Source organism: Rhinolophus ferrumequinum, chromosome 21, assembly GCF_004115265.2.
Source record: "Rhinolophus ferrumequinum isolate MPI-CBG mRhiFer1 chromosome 21, mRhiFer1_v1.p, whole genome shotgun sequence".
Lineage (NCBI taxonomy): Eukaryota > Metazoa > Chordata > Mammalia > Chiroptera > Rhinolophidae > Rhinolophus > Rhinolophus ferrumequinum.
This window is the reverse complement of record NC_046304.1, coordinates 10,177,516-10,195,718: the sequence shown is the minus strand read 5'-3', so window position 1 is coordinate 10,195,718 and position 18,203 is coordinate 10,177,516. Positions and strand designations below refer to the sequence as shown.

The window sequence follows — 18,203 nt, the reverse complement described above, 5'->3', positions numbered from 1 at the left end:
AATTCAGGCCTATCTAGAACTAGCTTGCTGAAGCCCCACTGAGCCCCACCAGTGCCACAACCTGGGGGGCAGAACCAGGAGGCAGGCACGGATGGAAGCAAGGAAGAGAGAGCCCAGCCTCAATTTGCCTGCAGCCTTAATCCTATTTGGCTGCTACTCTAGTGGGCAGACCGGATCCTCAGGTAAATACCACACAAACACACACACACACACACACACACACACACACATTTTGCTGAACCATACCACACACAAGTTGCAGGTTGTGGACATCGTGATAAGTCACCCCTAAGTATTCGACTAAACCATATTAAATGCGAGCAGATATCAGCAAGTTTATGGTTCAGTCCCATACTTTAGTATGCATCCCTTGAGAACAATGACTTTCTTCACCCTAATACTAGTGTCACACGGAGCAAAAGAATAACAATTACACAGTGTCATCTTCTATGCCCCAGGGGAGTATGCACTCTTGCAGAGCACCTGCTCCGTGTCTTACTACCCACCTTCCCCATGCCTCTGGGACTTCAACCCTATGGGGAAAAGCAGTGGGAGGAGGGAGGCCACTGGCCCCAGCAACCATTTCACATTGAAAGTTTAGGATGGACAGGATGCAAAGCAGACACAGCAAAATCCACCCCAGTGCAGTGACAAGACAAAATGAGAATCCCTCCATAGGGAAATAAAATAGAAGGTACATTATGAGATTGTATTTTCCAAAGGTGGTCACAATGTCTCCAATCCCACAGCCTCTCCTACAATGCAGCTTTGCTATGTCCCCATCAAGAGGTGGAATCCAATTCCGCTCCCCATAAACCTGGGTGGGCTTGTAACCGTTTCAACCAATAGATGACCGTGGAGGTAACACTGTGTGGCTTTCCCAGCTCGGTCATTAAGGCAATGAAGCTATTACCTCATTTATTAGGACACTTGTACTTGGAGCTCTGAGCTGTCCTGTAAGTACTCTGATTATCCATCTGGAGGTTGTCATGATGTGAGGAAGCCCAAGCCACATGGAGAGGCCACTGCAGGCACTCTGCTTACAGTTCCCCAGCTGTTCAAGTCCCCCCAGCTGAGGATCCAAGCATCACTGAACACAGACAAGCCATCCCCATTGTGCCCTGCTCTAATTCCTGGCCCACAGAAGCCATGAGCATACTAAAATCATTAGTCTTCTACCAGTACCTTTTGGGTAGTTTGTTACACAGCAATAGTATCTGGATCATACGTATCCGGTGTAGGCCCCAGACCTTGACAAAAACCAGGCCACATGGCCAGAAGCCACTGAACATGTGTTCAGAAGAGCACAGATGGAACAGCTAGAGAGGAAGCTACTCAGAGACGGGTACCATCCACCCAGCAGCTAAGATAATCACAGCGACTCCACAGTGAAAGGACTCTTAGAGGTTGCCCAACCTAAATTCATTGACTCAAATAAAAAGTTTTCTCACTGAGGGCATATGAGCACAAGATACTTTACTGGACACTGTGGTAGATCCAAAGATGACTACTACACTGTCCTTCATCTCAGATCTTGAGCTCCGCTGATGCCAGCAGAGAAGTTGCCACATTCTGAGGACCGGAATGGCCGTAACAACACACCAGGCACACTCTTGCCTTGGGACCTTCGCACTGGCTATTCCCTCTGCCTGGAGTGCTCTTTTCCCAGATGTCAACCTGGCTCAGTCCCTGACCTTTTTCCAGTCTTTATGTTATATTCTCAACAAGGGCTTCGGGCAAACTCCACCTCTGACACATTCTGCTTTATTTTTCTACTCCTCTTACCATCAATTGACACATAAAACACATTACTTATTATTGGTCATGCTTATTGTCTCTCTCCTCCAGCCACGTTAGATTGTAAACTCCATGAGGGCTTAGAAGAGTGCCTGGCACACATTTGCTGGATGAATGAAAGAATGAGTAAATGATACAGAGCATTGAAGGAAGATAAAACAAGAGAGAGGCACATGGGATCACACACATACATATTTAATTGAGATATGGATGCTGCTTTTCTCACGTGAATCATAAAACTCAACACAGCATGGCCTAAGGATGAAGCGTTTCATCTGGACAGGAGTTGGAAGTCTCATTAGGTTAAAACAAGGCTGTCTGATAAACCCTTGCTCCTCTGATCATCTCATATCTTGGAAGGTTGAGGAAGCAATGAGGAAAACTATTTAATCTTGTGTCTTTGATTCTGACCAAGAAAAATGGAAGGTTTTTAAAACAGCAGTGAGAAGATAGGGAGAAAATGACCACAGCACCTCAAAGTTTGGACTAGTAATGGGAGAAAATGCAAGGCATAGTCAGACACACATCTTAGACTGCAAGAAAGCAGATTTCTAAGAGTCCAGGAATCAGAGAGGGAAAGAAAACTCTGAAAATTAAATTCTGAAGGCACAGTCACAGAGTCTCACGAGAAGGTAGAGGGGCTGGCGTGACTGCCTGGGGCATACACAAAAGATGGAAGCAAAGTTCTCAAAAAAGAATGGACACCAAAGACACAGAGTGAGCATGAAATGAAAGGAAGTCTTGAGAAAAACACTGAAGACATCAAAAGGGGCTCGTAAAGTTATTTTCAGGGTCTAAACTTGGAGAGATTAGGCTAACCACTCAGGACAGGTGGGGCAGTAGTCACAGATGCCTGAGAGAGAGCAGAACTGCTCCACTGCTATTTCCTCCATCTTTTTCCTCAAAGAGGATGGTTATCCTTACTGGAAAGCATGGATCAAAGATGGTTTATTTAGTCAAAAGTATATTATTTGATGGGCTTTACTAGGGAGGTCCAGAAATCTCGAGGAGTTCAATGCCAGAGGGGAAGATGGACACCTGTGAAGTCACCAGACAAAGTGTTAGGAGCTGCGACAAATATGAAGTAGACAGACAACTAATAGAAATGGGCAAAAGACTTAAACACACTCTTTACAAAAGAGGGTATCTAAATGGCCAACACACATGAAACGGTGCTCGATTTCATTAGTCATTAGGTAAATGCAAATCCAAACCACGATGCCATACCACTAGATACCCACCAGAAGGGCTCAAATTACAAAGAGGAAAACATTGTTTGTGAGGATGTGAAACACCTTGAACCCTCACGACTGCAGGTGGGAGTGTAAACTGGTACAGCCACTTTCCACATGGCAAACCGTTTAGCAATACCCACCAAAGCACAAGCCAGGCATGACCCACGAAACAGCAATTCCACTTCTCGGAACGGACTCAAAGGACATGTACCAGAAAGTTCACGGTAGCACTATTCAAAATAACCTTCAAACCAGACACTACCCAATGGGTGAGGTGTCCCAGCGGAGGTTAACATCAGACAGGTGCAATAGGAACTTGGAGGAGGGATACGGTCAACTAGCAAAGCTTTCCCAAGAGGGTAGCTCCGAGATAACTCTTCAGGAAGGAGAAGCTGCCCTGAGATTCAGGCATGGAGGTGGGAAAATGGACGGAGGAAAGAGATGTGAACCAGCATGATTCCTTCAGGGAATGGCTAAGTGTTCAGCCACCCCCCTGCAGGATAAAGTATGACATGCTGGGAGATGAAGCTGCACAGTGTGACATTGCACATGGCCTTATACTCCAAGCTAAGTGCTTAAGGGTTGACTCAAGGGCCATGTGGAACCCCTGCCAAATTTTCAACTGCCTTAGTAGACTATACCAGCAAGGGGGTGGGAGGATCTTGGGGGAGAAGGGTCCGTCCGATACAGAGGGCTCTGAAGTCAAATAGGGAGTTCGTTGCTGAAAATGAGTTGAGGACTGCAGATGAGGATAAATACATCTCAGAGTCATAAAGAAACCTGAGGTTGTGAATGGGAACTACTACGAATAACCTTTGAAGAAATGGAGAAAATGAAAGATGTCTAAGAGAGACAGAGAGTGAGACAGAGAAAACTGGACACAGGCACTAGAAAAGGCTGTCCCAATTTTGGAGAACATAAAGAAAGTAGAATCTTGGAAACTACCGTCTCTGAGCCCATCAGCCCCCTGGAAACACTCTCTACACATAATTAAGCAGTTCATGAACACTGAGCAAAGGATCTGGGGACCACCGGGGGCAAGAATGGATTCACTAACTAAATAGGTAATATGAGAAAATGCCACAAAAAGAGCATACCTGAATTTCAGGAAGTCCTGCTGTAGTCTCATGAAAGTGTAGACAAATGTGAGCTGAATGGCAACACAAATGATTTCACCACTGGCTTAATAACCTCACCCAAAGGGTGTTGGAGGTCTTTATCTTAGGGATATCTCTCCTAAAATGCCAGAGAACTCTTGTTTTTGAACTGTTAGAGCACGCCATTTAAAAAATTGTGGCAAAATATAAGTAAGATAAAATTTACCATTTTAATCATCCTCAATGTACAGTTCTACGGCCTTAAGTACATTCACATCGTTGTACAATTATCACCACCATTATCTCCAGAATTTTTTCATCTTCCTAAACTGAAACTCTATACCCAGTAAACACTAATTCCCCATCCCCCTCCTCCCAGCCCATTGTAACCATCACTCTATCTCTGTCTCTATGAGTTTGACTCATCCGTATCTAATATACGTGGAATCATACAGTATTTGTCCTTTCATGTCTGGCTTATTTCACTTAGCATAATAATGCCTTCAAGTTTCTTCCATATTGTAGCATGTATCAGAATTTCCTTTCTTTTTAAGGCTAAATAGTATTATTCCCTTGTACGTATAGACCACATTCTGTCCACCCCTTCATCCACCAGTGGACATTTGGGTTGATTCCACCTTTGGGTAGATAGCATGCCATTTTTTCTTATGAATGATTTTTCAATAGGACTTAGAAGGCACGTTTACTGCACAACAGAAGGAATGAAGAACATTTATATGACAGGGAAGATTCAGAAAGATTTCAAACTCGTAAAGTTCAAATATGGATGAGACTCATAATTGTCCTTCCCTATCCATTCTCCCTTCTTATATAGTAATATAATTTTTAGAAACTTTAGATTATATTTCCCAATTCTCTTACAGCTAAATTCTGCCCAATGGAATATGAGTAAACATTGCTGACTGCAATTTCCAAATGTGTTTAAATGGAAGAGGCATGCCTTCTTCTTCTCTCCACTTCTGCTAGCTGAAATAGAGATGAAATTGTAATTGCTAGAGCAGCCATCATGAGTCATGAGATGAAAGCTACATATTGAGGAAGGAGAAGAAACACGATAGAAGATGTCACATAAAGTCTGGATCGCTTATTCTCAGACTGTTACATGAAAGAGAAATTAATCTCTATCTTGTTTAAGCCACTACTATTTTGGGTCTCTCTCCTACAACAGACAAACCACTATTCTAATATTCCAGTCAATACTGAGTTAATCTATGAAGCAAAATGATGTTTTTGTTTGTCTGTTACTATGTCATTTGGATACATACAGCTTGTGGGATTTTCCCCAAATTTGTGGAGTATGTTTTATGGTTTGACCTTAAATAGAGACCACATGGTCTACCCAAAATTCCCTTGTAGGGGAACATCTCATAAAAGCTGAAGTCATCCTCTAGAGAAGCGACATATGCTTTCTATAAGGCATACCCACCTCTGTGTATCCTACTCTGGGGCAGCAGCAGCAGAGATTAAGTTATTTAAAGGTCAGACATTCTTTGGAGCAAACTGGGGTGGCCAGCTAGTGAAGTAATTCACGCTGAGAGAGTGGTGTTTTGGTAAAATAATTAGAGATAATCTCTTACTGGTCAATAAAAAGGTACCATGAAAGTAAAGTAGGGGCATCACCAAACTTCTCCTCCTTAAACAAGACCAAATAGTTTAGTGAAAATAATGTTCCTACAGCAAAACTATGGAGACAAAAAAAAAAGATCAATGCTTGCCAGGGGCAGGGGCGAGAGAGATGTGAATAGGCAGAGCACAGAGAAATTTTAGGGCAGTGAAAATACGCTATGATATTATAATGGTGGATACACGTCATTATAAATTTATCTAAACCCTTGGAATATACAACACCAAGAGTGAAGCCTAAGGAAAACTATGGACTTTGGGTGGTTATGATGTGTCAATATAGGTTCATCCTTGGTAAAAAAACCTGTCATTCTGGTGAGTGATGTGGATAATGGAAGAGGCTATGTCTGCATGGGGACAGGGGATACATGGGAAATCTCTGTACCTTCCTCTCAATTTTGTTGTAAACCTAAAACTGCTCTAAAAATTAAGTCTTTATAAAAAAATAATAATGATGTTCCCACCTCCATGTACTGAGCAGGTCATAGGACTAACACAGCCAATAAAAATTAATCCCTCATCTTTAAAAATGTTGGATGGGTTGGGAGATGAGCGGGAACAGGACTCTGAGGGAACTGAGCTTTGGTCCCAAGGTGGAATTGAACTGTGGCCCCAAGCTTTGATATTCCCTACATAGGAGCGCTGGTGGGAACCCAGCAGAGCTGAGCCATGGCCCAAGAAGGGGTATTCTCAGCCAGCTACATCCATCTCAGAGAAGAATGTGGATCATAACAGCACCTTGCCTCGGGCCAGTGATGGCAGAATAAGGGGAATGGTACCGCCTTCTTTATCCATCGCATCCACTCTATGGCCCTGTATTGAGGGCTCACTGCTATCAACTCTCACAGTCTCCATCATTGTTTTTCTTGTTGACTCAGGTACCTTCTCGAACAACCTCCTTTCCCGACCCCCAAACAGCTCAGATACCTTGGGCCTTCACTTCCTTCGCCTCACTAGTTCAGAAATGTGTTTTCTTGATGCCACACAAGGCTAGCTCTTGCTCAACCTCTCCTCACCCTCCTCACCCCCACCTCTCAGGCCAACCTCTCTCTCTCATATGTAGGAGGTTTTTTACTACCAGTTTCTTAAAAGGGCTGGGCCATTCTGTTTTCTTCCCTTGCACTTTATAGGAAACCTCCCTACCAAACCAATATTGTCACACCATGACCCACAGGGTAACGTGTTAATGTCACAGGAGTCCTCTGCACCTCTGCCCTGCAGCTGGGCAGTTCTTGTTTTGCATCCTTTCTCTAATGGGCCAGAGAAAGAATTAACCAAAGAAAACAACCTCAGGCCATTAGAAGTCAGGTGGTAAGGGTGAGCCCCAACTTTGGAACACCCATTCTTAGATCATCCACTCATTAGAGAGGGAATATGGAATATTCCTGTTCCCAGGGCCAAGAGAGCCTGAGGCACTTTCCAAGCTCTTTCTAGGTGCTTGTATAGGGGCCAGAGATATCAAGGGGCTCTGGACACAAGCTTGAGTTCTTGTGGGTACCATGGCAGTGTTTCCAGGCTGGTGGGTGGGTGCCCCAGGGCTGCCACAGCCCTTTGAGGAAACAGGGAGGCCAGTCTCAGCCTTCTCAGCTCATTTCTCAAGTGGGCATGGCAAGGGCATCACTCTCTATCTTGGATGAACTCTGAATCAGAATGCTAGGGTTCTCTCCCCTGGGGAGTCCTTTCCACTGCTCTTTCTCTATCCCAGAAAATTCTCTTTCCTCTTCCCTTCAAACAAAACAAAACACACTGTCCTTGCTGACCCTGATCCATGTACCCTGCTTGGGAACCATAGAAGAGAGTGTCTTTTTGCTCTACACAGTTCCACATTAGACTAGGAAGGCCACGTTGTGAACAACAGTTTGTAAGCTGTAAAGGGAAATATGCAAATTAAGAATCCTTATTAGTAATATTTTATTTTCTCCCAATTTAAAAACTTGAGTTCTACATCTTCCTTGACCTCCAGGGTCAGCATGGCCAGGCACACCCTGGGATGTCTGAAGAATCCCCGGAAATCTTCCAAGTATTTCTTTGTCCCACTCCTCCCTGAAAACACAACGCATGATTGCCCCACAGCCTGCTGGGCAGGCGGGACAGGAAGCCCCTCTGCCTTGTAAACACCATGTTGCAAACAGATACTTCCCCAGTCTCCTGTAAAGCAGAGGTCACCAGCCTGGGAGTGGCCTGTTTGAGGATAGTTCCCCAGATCTCCCCTCTGTCAGACTTAGAGAACAACTCATCTTAAATCTGATTAACCTGGAGGGTGGGAAGAGGATTCCCAAGGAGTAGGGGCTCCGTGTCTGCAGTTTCCCAGGAGCTCCTGGGGTCTGAAGCAGCCTAGAGATGGACAGCTGCCTTGTTCCTTACTGGAGGGCAAAGACACATGGTTTTGCCCCTTCAGATGCCCACAGAAGTCCAGTGAGGTGCCTGCAGGGTGCAGTCCCTGAGCGGGGATGATGAACCCTACAAAGATCTTAGATTGGGGGTAGCGCAGCCATCCGAGGCTGAGGCCCAGAACTCCTCTGTGATGGCTGCTCAACCAAGCAATCTTTTATTCAGTAAACACTGACTAAGCACCCAACACTGGCTCTGCTAGGTGCTGGGGAGTCAGTGCTGAACAAACTGGTAGAGAAGTTTTCCTCATCAGGAAGGGGATGGGAGAGGCAGGTGCACACATTAGGTCTTGGCACTGAGTCAGGCAGCCTGGCTGGTGGACGGGATGGGGATTCATGGAGGGGACTCGAAGAGTGGGACTCGACTTTGAAACTTGAACAACAGACCGAGGACTTTTGCCTTTCCCTATGAGGTGGGGTAACAATGAAAGGCTTCTGAACATGGTGACGAAGCAGTTTTCATAAGAATCTGCTGGTAAAGTCAAGAAGAGACTGGCCTGGAAGGCCCATGAGCAGGCACACGGTGATGAAAGCTGTATTAGGTGGCAGAGAAAATGATGGGGAAGTGAGAGAAGCAAGAGCGCTGAGGAAAGGAAGCACCATTAAAACTGACAGAAGGAGACCAGACTTTGGGTGGGGAGCACACAATGCCAGGTACAGATGATGTATTCTAGAATTGTATACCTGAAACTTTATAATGGTATTAACCAATTCCGCCAATAAATTTAATTAAAAAGAAAAACTGGCTGCACAGTGGAGAATAGAAAGATGAAGGGCAGTCTCAGAGATGACTCCAAAGTTTCAAGACTGGGAGTCTGGTTTCACTAGAGAAAAAATGGGGAAGTCTGCAGAGGAAGCCTGCCTGCTTTGTGGATGAAGAGTCGGGCTTGGGATGTGTGTTGTAAATGAAATAATGAAAATAACCAGCATGGACTTGGAGACAAGAGTTTGGATGAGGAGACAAGCATACTGGGTATGGCAAAAACAGTAGGCGGTGTAAGTGGTAAGAAAAAAGGCTCCAGGCAAAAGCATTGGATATGAAATGGTACAGAAACTTCCAAGAGAGATGCAGGTTGGAAGGAGGCCATTACAAGGAATTTGCCATTACAAAGCCACCAGTGACCTTAGACGAAGCCATCCAATAGAGAAACATGGGCAGAAGAAGGCAATGGCCCTACTGTGGTCTAAAGAAGGATTTGTACTCACTGGGAGTCTTGCCATAAGGTGGGCACCAAGAGGGAAGGGGCAAGCCCCCTTTCTGCTCAGCTCATCAGAGCAGCTTCTATAAATCAACTCTTGAAGAGTAGACTTTGAAAACTCACAGAAAAAACTAACTATTGTCACCCCAATAAACCTGAATTTAAAAAAAAAAAAAGAGACGCCTTGGTGTCAGAGAAAAACAATCCAAGAATAAAAGGAAGGGTTGCCTGTGCATGAATGGGGGAAAAAAGAAAAAGAAAAAGAAAACTCACAGAATGTTAGAACATTAGAGTCCATTTGATCCAGGAGGGAACCGACTCAGAGAGATGAGGAGGTAAGCAGGAGACAGCTATGACAAGAGATCCCAACTCCTATTTCCATACTGTTGTCTGAACATCACACCACAGCCTCCTGTGTTCTCTTAAGCACAATAATAGGTCAAGGAAAGCTCTCAGCCTTTAGTCTTCTCAAACAAGCTCTGAACGTTTAGTCTTCTCAAAATGAAACTCCCAAGATGTCAGTACAGAAGTAAAAGCAAAATGCAAAGGCCTATGAAATGTTAGCTTGAAAACCCCATGAACAAGAAGAGGCCATTAATTCCCAGCTCAACCTGCAGGTTGGGTAGGTTGGGCCTGAGAACTTATCTAGGTCAGCCACATAGGAAGGTGATTCTGAGGCGGCACTCAATTAGTTTATTTCATCAGGTATCGGGAGGGCCAAGAACAAGAAACCTCAAGAACAGCCCAGCTCCAGCTTAGCATGTGGGCGAGGGTCACCATGTCCGGTGATGGCTCCAGGGTCTCTCACCACAGACGGCTATGATTTACTCACCACCCAACTGCTTGTGTTCTGGGGGAACAGGCTGTGAAGCCAGGCTATGGGATTTGTGAGGGAACTTCCCAGCTTTGGGATTTGTTTATTCAAGGCCACTGAACTTCTTATATTCAAATTATGTTCTCAGAACAACCAGTTTTTATACAACCAGTCAGACACCGCCACTGCGATTTGGAGAACTAGAGACTCTTAGAAATGGATGATCTCAGTCTTCATTCTTACAGCTATCATTTCTCCATTTGACTTGTATTTTCCCTGAATATTTCCCTTGACAGAAATTAACTACCACAAGGCCACTTAACTACCACAATTCCATTGTTGAGCTGCTCTGTATTTCTCCAAGATATTCCTTGTAGCAAGCTGAAGTCTATTTCCTTACAATTTCCCTTCATTACTCCCTTTTTCTTCCTGGAGAAAGACCTCCACAGAGCAGGTCTTCGCCTTTTCCAAAGGATGCCGCCCTTCAAACATCCGAAGGTAGAAATTACTTCTCCCTTCTGTCCTTTTCTCAGACAAAACCATCTCTACTTCTTTGATCATTTTGTATTATAGCATCACCATCTTGGTTACCTTCTCTGGGGACGAAGTAGTTCATCAGCATCGACCCTAAATGCAGCTCCTGGAGCTGAATTGCACTTCAGATGGCTCTAAACAGCTCAGTGTGGAAACGGACCAAGAGAAGAAGAAGATGGTTCTCAGGTGCTGGTTCTGGAGCACTGAGCTGACAGGTGTGTACCTGGGACGACTGAGGAAGAGACAAGGAGAGAGGAAAGCTTGGAGCATGGGAAACCAAGAATCTGGCAGCAGAGGACCTGAGGACCTGAGCCGTTCTCCCAACTTTCGAGGAACAGATCGTTCCCCTGCTGTATAAACTGGCCCAGGGTGCAGGAGAAGATGAAATGTCTCCGAAATCACTTTGCAAAGCCAGCACATCAAGACGTGACAACAATGGCAGGACAGAAAGGAAAACATAGGCCAGCCTTACTTATGAGGATAGATGTAAAAATCCTACAGAGAATTATAGCAAATCAAACCCAGCTGTATTAAAAGACTAAAACACTTTGACCAAAGGGAGTTCATTCCAGAAGTGCAAGGAGGGTTCAACATAAGGAAATTGATGATACAATGCATCAAATAAATCAATCTCAAGGTGATAGAATACAAGAAGTCCTTCGTAGATGCTTAAAGAAGTATTTGACAAACTTAACTTCCATCACTGCTTTTAAAAATCCTTCGAAATAAGGACTTGAAGCAAACTTGCTTCACATGTAGCATCTGACTTCAAGGCAGTGGCTCCAAAGAGCTGTGACCACATCAGAGAAACAAAGCCCCAAGCCTGTGCCAGACCCTGGGAACTTGGGAGGCTGTGAATATCTGTGGCAAAGAAACAGCAGTGGCTGCCTCTCTGCCTCCCAGATCGTCTCTATTGATGTGAATAGCCACAAACATTCATTTTCTCTGACTCTCATTCCTGGCCTTAAATCTAGTTTTCTCGCTGGGGGTTGCGGAGCAGAACAGAGGGCTTCTTGTAAGGACACCACTAGTGAAAGTAATGCTCTTTAATCAACTTGGAAAGGGGTTGAACTCAAGACTTGATGAGAAGTCCAGAAAGCGTACGCATGACGGTGGCTCAATGAGTGGTTAGGGAGCTCAGCCCCTTGCACGCTGCCTGGAGTTCTCACCAGTGAGTCACCAGTGCCTCCTCTGCAGTTTTCAGGTTTCCATTACCCATCATCACCCCCAGCTTGCCTGTGACAACAGCTTATGCCCATGTGGAGCTGTGCTTGGAGTCATCCAAACAAACTGGTACAGACAAAACCTTGTTTTCTACAGCAGGGGGTATTAACCTGGGTTCTTCGGTGGACTGCAGAGGTCTCAGAAGACACTGAAGTTTTATGCAAAACTTTGAAAAAGAGAGACCGAGAAATTGTGTGCGCACATGCACACACATGTGCTTTTTGGGGGAGGGGGCGGAGAGGATCTGTCATTTCTATCACTTTTCAGAGGCCCATTATCTAGAGAGAGTTCGAAACTCGCCTTGAAGAACTGTAGGTTTAGATGTGATCTAAGGAACGCGGCAAACACAACAAGGAGGCAGGTCGCCTCAGTCAGGCTGCGGGGAGGCAGCAGCGTGAAGATTTGCCTGACAAGAGTCAAAACCACCAAGCCATTCAAGAACAAATGCTCAAACCCAAAACCCAGAGATACGTCTGCAGAGACTTCGTGGTTCTGGGGCAACAACATTGGATGAAGAAGAAGGATGTGGGGGCTGAACAGGTGACTTCGTAGATGGTACAGAAAATCAAGGTTTCTTAACCCTGTAAGAAGAGCAGCTCCAGAGAGGGCAGAAGGGAGGCCCACCAAACAACTCGGTGGTTTTCTATGGATTGGGGTTCCCTTTGCTGTTGTCGAAGGCCAGCAATGAAAGCACACCTGCAGAGGACTTCTGCATGTAGCCCATAGCACCAGCACTGAAATGTGCTCTTCGGTGACGAGCAGTGAAAGGCAAAGGGGGACACCCTGTAATAGTATGTATGGCCTTAATATGGTTAAGCTGGACCTTGGTGTGTGGGGGAGGCAGGGCAGATGCAGGAGAGGAGCAGGGGATGAGCCCCTGGTCTATTTCAGACACTGGGCGAGGTACTTGCCAGCAGTGATCTCATCTAATTCTCACAGGACAGAAGTCTACATAACCCACAGAATTGTTGAAAGGAATACCTCAGAGGTAGTGCACCCAAAGAGCACTTAACACGTGTCTGTCTGCTAAATTTTAGGTATTACTATTATTAGTGCTATATTTTCTTTATTTTGTGTCTCAAGTCTCAACTTAAATATGACTTCTTTAGGGAAGACTTTCCTGAACTCCCAAACTACATCGAGCTCCCTTTACATAGTCTCACAGGACCCCATAATTCTCATGATTATAATTAAATGATACATGTGTCTAGTGTCTTGCCCACTAGACTGTAATTTCCACGAGGGCAGAAGCATTACATATCTTGTTCAGGATCTGAGTTCAGCACATGCCTGGCATATAGGAGGTGCTCCATGCTAAAGTGTTGAGCCAATCATGGAATGCTGGAGGTTAGGAACGGGCCGCAGAAGCATCTGGTGCCATGCTGCCATACAGCTGGGGAAACTGACACCTAGAGAGATACATGGACTCACTCAAGGTCACATGGCTAGGAGTGGAGGACTCGGGCAGAAATGAGGCTCCCGGACTCCATGGGAGGCAAAAGTCTGGAAGCCACCTTCAGCCCTCACACCCTAGCCCTGCACCCCACAAGGAAACCACACAGGCTCATTTGTCTAGATCAACAACAGCAGTACGAAGACGCTGGAAGACACAAAAATGAAAAGCACACCACTCCTTCCTGACCCCACCCTCCTGCCCTCCAAACCGTCCTGTGTTTGGGCAGCTTTCACTGTTGATGTGCATGTGCTTCTTGCCTATGAGATCCCAGAGAGTTTCATGGTGACAGCTTAACAGCCACACTGAGCACCAGGAGGTTCTGGTGAGCAAGCCACGAAGTCACTGGTAGGAGCACGTAACAGGCATGGTGAGGACAGAGGAGCGAGTGGTCAGTGCTGTGGAGTGGGGAGTGGGGTGGGGAAGACTTCACAAATGAGGCTGTTTGAGCTGGGCATCCACGGATGAATTCAAGGTCCACCAGGCACATAGAGAAAGTGAAGGGCAATGGGGGGAGAAGGAATACCATGTGCAAAGGCACAGAGGTTTGCCTGAGCCCCAGAAGATGAAGCAGGTTGGGTGGCAGGAGGCCTTGCTAGTCATGCTAGGGCGTATCAACCGTCTCTAGAGAGCAATGGCAGCTCTGCAGGATTTGCAGCTGAAAAGCGACTTCCTCTGATTTGTTGTCTTACATCACCATGGCAGCAGGAGAGGGGCTGGACTAGGATTGGGGGTAGGGAAAAGGGGGAAGCTGGAGGCAGGAGTTTCCCACCAAGGCCGAACTCTAAAGCCCAAAGCCTAGTGCCCCAATTGGTAGACTCAATAGGCTTAAGAAGGACTCAGTGTCTGCTTTGTGCCACCAAAGTCACCCCCTTCTTCCTAGTCATTGCCCCCACCCTCTATAGCTATCTCTGACTTATCCAGAAGTCACTTAACAGATAACCCCAACTATCCAGAACCTAGCTGCGAGTCTGGAAGCAGACAGAAAAGACCTGTGGACAGTCACATTCATGTCCCAAATGTGCCCAACAGGACATGCACTTCACACCCAAGGACACATGCAGGCTGCCACTCAGGCTTAATCATGTCTGGTCAAGAGTAGATGTCAGCCAGAGTTAGCCCAGCTCTGCCACTTTCTAGCCATGTGGACGTGGCCCTCAGTTTCCTCATGCATGAAAAGGGGGCAGTAGTTGTGGCTAGTTCAGAGTGTGGCTGTGAAGAGTAAAGAACATGAAGTAAGGGGGGAAAGGGCTAAAAGATGAAAGAAAAAGGCAGAAAATGTGTCTTGAGCAGACCCAACGTGCAAAAGAGAATGGCAGGTAGAAGAACCATGTGATATTTTCAAGAACTTATTAAATCAGACACAATGTGCTATCTTTATAAATGCCAGCAACATATTTTACAAAGATGTCCTTTAAAATTAGATATACTGGAAAAATTAATGTACACAAATTTATGTATGGGAATGACATAATTCTGTGTATACCTGTGTACATCGAAAGTGTCCCCCGAAATTTGTAAAACATATATCGTGTTTAACAGAATCTAAGATGCCATCAATTATAAGATGCACCATTATTTTATGTGCCACTAAGAAATACTGCTATTATAATGGTAAGATGCCACAGATGGTAAGACACACGTTGACTTCAGCGTTGTTAAAATCGGAAGTATGTACATCTTCAAGTCAATGGAAATCCAAATATGCAATATATGTTTGCTGTGAGAGTGTCTCATCTTCCCCTTGGGCAGAAGATATAGTCTTTCCTTCACCCCTCCTACTCCATTCTATGCCAGAGGCTCAAAAATCAAACTTAACACCTCTCCTTTGACCTGTTGATCACTTTATCCTACCCCTCCAGTAGCTTCCTGTTTCAAGAAGTCAATGGAGGCTTTCAGCCCATGTAGAACTAATTAAACAAGTCTTCAGGTTCACAGGGGTCCCACAGAGCCACCAGCTCAGCCCCTTGGGGTGAGCCTCTTTGAACCAAGGCCAAGTTGACACAGCTTGAGTGCTCAGCTGAACCCAAAGGAGGGCCTCTAGCTCTAGGCTGCCCAGGAGAAAAGGCTACTGGCTCTCCTCTTCTCCCACTTCTCAGCCAGCAGGCCCCATGGTCAGTCATTAACCTGGGACTGTGACAGCCTCCAACAGCCAGCCTCCCCCACAGCCTTCACTACGGAACCTCATCACCCCTCCAATAACCCCAAACATGCTTTTGCCCAGTTCCACATATTACCGTGTTTCCCCGAAAAGAAGACCTAGCCGGACCATCAGCTCTAATGCATCTTTTGGAGCAAAAATTAATATAAGACCCAGTCTTATTTTACTATAATATAATACAAGACCGGGTCTTATATTAATTTTTGCTCCAAAAGATGCATTAGAGCTGATGGTCCGGCTGGGTCTTATTTTCAGGGAAACAGGGTAGTCTTGAAAGAAACAAAAGGGGTGCATGGGAAGGAGGATGGGCAGGCAGAAGTGGCAGCTTCCACTGCAGCTTGGGGACAGAAGATATTAATCACCCCCCACATAAGCTAGAGATAAGGAGGAGGGATTTCTTAAAACCCCAATGAGGCCCAGCACACACAGACCCCGAGCCTTCCTGCCCCCACAGTCCTAGGCAGTTATGCTTCAAAAAGCAAGTGAGAGTATCCTGAAGCAGGAAGAGAGAGCTTGACCGTTCCACACCATGGTGGCACGCTGAGGAAGCAGGTAAACCCTTGACGCCCACTCTCTTCTTCTGCAAACACCCGGGGAGCAGCTCCCATGTGCAGCCACTCTCATCACAGTTTTCTCACTTAATTTTCCCACAGCCACGTAAGGTCACTAGTAGAGCCCATATTATGGACAGGGAAACAGGCTGGGAGAGGGGCAGTAAGATGCCCAAGGTCACACAGCTGGGCCTGGCTGGAACTCAGGTCTCCTTTCCACATCACACAAGAGTCCACAAGCAATGGCTCCCTTGTCATCAATGGAGTTCAAGGAGCTTATTCAAATTTTAGAATAATACGATTCCAGACCCCACCTCTGGAAAACTGCTGTAGGGCCTGGAGAATGTGTGTTTTAACAAGCTCTGGGAACTGGTGCCTTACCAGGTGGTCCCAGGCCGGGAGGAAAGAAAGCAAGGATGGCAAGAGCCCATGGGAGGGAGGAAAAAAAGGGCCATCCAGTAGGGGTCTTGGAGGGCAGACCTGACCTACTTTTAACCCCCATTTTGCCTAAACCCACTCCTCCTCTGCACGGAGGCTTGTTAACTCACTAGATACCACATCCTGCTGCTGCTTTCATCTCGCCTTCCTTTTTCCCTCTGAATAATCTCCTTCCTCCTACTGACCAGAACTTCTTGCTTAGGTATTTACCCGAGGCCGGGGATGGGCCAGCCTTCAGGCGCACGCGCAAACACATGCACACACAGAGTCAATCAAGGGACTACCAGGGTGTGAAGAGGATCCTCTGACAGCGCCAAGCGTGCAATTCACTAGAACAGCAGCCACCGTCTAGGGGCCCACGCTCGCTAGCTGGGGTGGGGCAGGCTAAGGCAGGCACTTCTATGACTCCCAGGTCCTGATGGCAAAGGATCCCGGAGGCTAATGCTCACCTAGAAAGTTTCCAGGCGGAGGGAACAGACTCCTAGACCCTGCGACACATGGCGGCCTGGGAAGGAGGCAGAAGCTTCGGCCACACTCGGACTGCATAGAGGCAGTCCAGCAGTGGCCACCTAGATAACAGTGTTCGATCTCCGGGATGTCCCTTCTGTCTCCGGGATTATTGGGAACGCGGGTGTGCGGACCCTGTACCCGGGCAGTGGCCCCTATCCACGGAGCCGGAAGACAGCAGGATCTGTCCAGTGGGTTCTCAGAGCCCACTGCTCCCCGACGGTCCCCAGCCAACTCCCGCTCTGCCTAGAGCCCCACGCATGCCCTCGGCGCCCCCCGCACCCCCGCCCTGGCTGCCCGGTCTCACACCTGCGGTCCCCGGCGGGCGCCGAGCCCCTCTCCAGCGGCGACTTCCTGCGAATCAGGGTACTGTTGGGACCACCGCTCCAGGGCTGGAGTCGTGCGGCAGGTCCCAGCATCTGCCCAGGCTCCGCTTCTACGGTGGGCTGGGGGCGGGGCGGGGCTACGCCGAGGGGCGGGGTTAGCTTTGGGGCGGGGTCTGGGGCGGGGTCTGGGGCGGGGCTGGTCGCCCAGCGGGCCTCTCACGCCATCTGGTGGCCGGACAGTGTCTGCGCAGTGCCTACCTAGCCCAAGTTCCCGCAGAGTCGGGCCGCAGCACGCAGAGCTTCTGAGCAGCAGCCCCCAGCTCTGAGTTCGTCTGCCCTCGGAAGGAACAAGCCCTGGCGGGTGGGCGGCCATGGTCGGAGGGATACCAGCATCGAGCAGCAGCTTTGCCCCAGGAGTAAGGTGCGGTTCCGCCAGGGGAACGGAAGAGAAGGTTTCGCCCCGCAGGAGAGGTGGGCGGAGCCAGAAAGAGGCGTGGGGTGGGGGCTTCGGGGAAAGAGAAAGGGGAACCTCCGAGGAGCTGCTTCCTTCTCTCATTGCGACCTACACCCCACTTCCTCCTCCTACTTCTATTTTCTTTGGGTGCTCTTAACATTTAAAATGTCTGCACCCCTGCTGTGCAGACTATGCCTTGACCCTCACCCTTCTGCAGAAGCCTTCCTAGAAATACCAGCCAGTCCAGACTTTCAGCACTCCTGCTCCAGCCTCTGGTCTGACTTTCCCAGCTTCCTTCACCAATGGCTCTCTTCAACCATTTCTCAGGCCCTGAAGGGGGAGAGGAGTCATCTCCAGAGTCAAAGCCCTCTTCTTGCCT

The 18,203-nt window shown here is 47.2% G+C and overlaps 1 protein-coding gene across 3 annotated transcripts in view; it reads right to left on the bottom strand.

Annotated features, from left to right (window-relative positions):
- The window catches only part of PIK3R5 (phosphoinositide-3-kinase regulatory subunit 5), a 67,656-nt gene extending 49,877 nt beyond the window's left edge, over nucleotides 1-17,779 (bottom strand). For 2 of the 3 annotated variants that reach the window (XM_033091351.1, XM_033091354.1), the window contains exon 1: nucleotides 17,354-17,491. The gene's annotated coding sequence lies outside the window, so the exon portion shown is untranslated. Of the gene's footprint in view, nucleotides 1-17,353; nucleotides 17,492-17,628 lie in introns of those variants that run through there. The other variant, XM_033091352.1, reaches the window with a different exon arrangement.
- Between the last annotated feature and the right edge of the window lie 424 nt (nucleotides 17,780-18,203).